Raw genomic sequence first — 3318 nt, 5'->3', positions numbered from 1 at the left:
AGTTTCTCTTTCGATTTTGTATTTTTTTTTTTTTTTTTGCGCGCGTTCACGAGTTGCCACGAAAATGGCGCCACAGCATCGAAACGGTAGAAGAGAATTATCGTTAGTTGTGGTATGAGGTTTTGGGAATGTATGCAAGTATTTAAATGGTTGAATATGGAGGATAATATGTAGTTGATGAGGGAAGTATGTGGAATGTGGGAAATGCAAATGAGCAAAGTAATATAAATAGATATTTTATCTTCCCAAACGTTAGATGAAAATGGACGGTTTAATACAAGTCGAACAAATTCTTTGAGAAAAATTTAAAGAAAAATGTTTTCTTATTAAATTCTTTCGTTGCGTTCGCTTATTTGATTATAATCACAAAAGTGATTAGAGTTATGACGGATAAAGAAAAGGAAAAATGCTGGAAGAAAATGTTCTATCCCAGAGCATTATGGATGGATCCTAACGCTGGATGAAAATATATTTTCCACGAGAAAATAATCGAGACGTCTAACAATAGGTGGAAATAGAGGCAACGACATTATCATCGAAACGTTAATGGAACGCGAAGAACGCAAATACTGGCAACGTTATCGCTTTCCGTAATCGTCGCAAGAAACGTTTTCGTTGTCAACGCGAGATAATCATCCGTCTGTTTCAACCGATATATTCTCGCAGAACGCGGTGTGCTTATTTTTGCCGTAAATAATTTTCTCACACTCTATTTCGAACATTATACGATAAAGTTTACGATAAGATTATACAATTTTTGAAACGATATAACGTAATTCGTTCCAGTTCTACTCGAGGATAATCCGCAATAAATCCAATACGATTCGAGAAAAATTACGAATAAATCTCTCGATCAGTCGTCTGTTTACCATCGAAAAAGGGCAAAACATCTGGAAAAAGCTCTCGGTATGAGCGTTCTCTGAAAGCGAATCAATCCATCGAAGAATAATCGTCTCCTCGCCGCTCGCGCCACTTTTCGTTCAACGACCACTTCGTCCCTCGTTATTATCGATTACGACAGAGAGAAAGCGCGGTTTTTTCTTCCGAATCCTGAAACAAGTATCGATCCGATTATCCTCCGTCACAATTCTACGCACATGCGAAATTCAAATTGGAGAACATTATAATAACATTCCCCGTGCCAATTAACCGGCCTTCGAATTACAATCGCTTATCAACGCTGTAACGACTAATTATGAAACACGAGGGACGATCCAACGATATCCCCGATATATCGATCATCCTGGACAACGTTCGGCTATAATTTCCGCGCGTTCTTCCTTTCCAACCTACGATTCTCCTCGTTCGTGGAATATCCGTGGATGACTCGAATCCACGCTACGTATCGAAATCATTCCGCGGAAAAAGATTTTTCCTCGCCGAAATCACAAAGGTGGAAAACGTTACAAGGATGCGACGAGGGCGAGTGTTTTCGTCTCGTTCGACGTACGCACGGAACAATCAGAGTTCTTTGTCACCGGAAACTCGGGCAATGTTATCGAATAATTTCGTTAACGATTCCCCATTATCCTGTTCACGCGTGGTGGAAAACACGTTATTCGTGTGTTATACGTAATAAATATCATGTTAGTAAAGATATATTATCGATATTATTTTTTTCGTAGGAAATATCTTTCCCCCACCAATTGTTCGATAAACTTTATGCTTCGAAAAATTGTACATACTTGGATGGATAGACGCGAACGATAGTTGATCCATGTTTGATTGAATTTAATTCAGTGCTGCTTAATGCGTACCTCGATTTATGAGGATCGCTTGATTGACATCAACATTAACATCGCGTATCACTGTATTATCGACGGTGTTTCGCCGTCAACCGAAATTTCTCCCATTAATCTCGATAATGTAAACGTTTGGGCGAAACGTTTGGTCCCTTTACAATACATCTGAAAGACGATTCGTAATAAAAATAATTTTCACAAAGATTTTGCTATTCCAATTTTTTCTACAAACAAAGTTTTACAACGTAAATTGAAAATTTGATAAAAAAACGTTTAGAATTTGAATCCTTTTTAACAATTTCTACCATCGAAATCACGCATATGGAAGAAATGAAAACATTTTTCCAGATTGTATTATATAATTTTATCTTAATTCAAAAAATCTACAAATTATTATATAATACGACATCGAATAAATAGACCATAATTTTCAATCCATCACTCCTCTTGGCATAAAATTTCGGCACACGATGATTCGCGACTAATTCCCGATCATATTGCCGTCCGTTTATTTAACGCATGACGCAAATCAACCGATTAACGATCCGAAATGACGCGCGGACTCAATATTTTACTCTGTCAATTCGATGACGCGCCGAGGGAGATCAATGGCGTCGGAAGTGACGCGAGTCAATGATATCTGCCACGGCCCTGCCGAGACAATAAATCCTGTCTGTATCGCTTCGCGTCCACTAACAATCGCCGCGCTATCTCTTCCGTTATAGATTGTCCATCCTTTCCACCAAGAAATTTGTTTCTCTGTGTACGTGTGTCGAACAACAAACAATATCGTAACTTTTCATCGAAGGATCAAAAATTTTAATCCGACCCGCTATTCAATTACTCCCCGAACGATAATTAGCCGACATTGTCGAACTTGTCGAGCTTTCGATTAATTTCCACGCAACAAAATTTCCGGGGTTAATTAAATTACGTTCTGGCTACGCAGTTATTCGCCATATCCACATTTTTGGACAATTAATTAGACGGGATGGGAGATATTTTTTTTTTCTCGATTGCTAATTGTATCAACAATTTTACACAACACGTTTCTCTTAGAAAACAATATATATGATTTCCAATTATTTCTGTATGGAACTGTATAGGAGAAAATGTTTCAGATATACTCGATGTAATTATGAAGAGGATGGGAAAAAAACGCAGGATGATGAAATAAAATTCGAGCTGGTCATCAACATTCTTAAATCCCATTTCTTCTTTACACGAAAAATGATAGATTGGAAAGCGGATTAACACGAGGGCAAATGATTACGGGCGTGAACGAGAATTATTTACGCGACATGGTGACGGGTAAAACGAACAAAGATGCCATGTAACGGGCGAAATATCGCGTATGTGTATTTATCACGCTCGGGTTACACACGATTAACGTGATAATTCGTGCATGCAATTTGTGTCCGGCAGCTTATTATTACATTTTCCCTCGATAAATTAGCGCGGGCCAAGAACACGGGACCGAGCAACAGCGTGAAATATTCCTTTTGTTCTTCTCTGTTGCCGAATATTCACCAGAAATTACCGCGCCTGCGTGTACATTTGTTGAATCGTCAGATAT

General features: G+C 38.4%; 2 protein-coding genes across 3 annotated transcripts in view; one reads left to right on the top strand and one right to left on the bottom strand.

Moving 5' to 3' along the window:
- Positions 1–3318, top strand: part of LOC102677613 (alkaline phosphatase-like) — a 159507-nt gene that overhangs the window by 82343 nt on the left and 73846 nt on the right. The window lies entirely within an intron of this gene.
- LOC102677377 (caspase-1-like) overlaps positions 1–3318 on the bottom strand; it is a 28653-nt gene that overhangs the window by 1040 nt on the left and 24295 nt on the right. The window lies entirely within an intron of this gene.

This window comes from Apis dorsata, unplaced genomic scaffold (assembly GCF_000469605.1).
Source record: "Apis dorsata unplaced genomic scaffold, Apis dorsata 1.3 scaffold_149, whole genome shotgun sequence".
In the NCBI taxonomy this organism is placed as follows: domain Eukaryota; kingdom Metazoa; phylum Arthropoda; class Insecta; order Hymenoptera; family Apidae; genus Apis; species Apis dorsata.
Note: the sequence above shows the minus strand (reverse complement) of the source record. Positions and strands in the feature narration are given on the sequence as shown.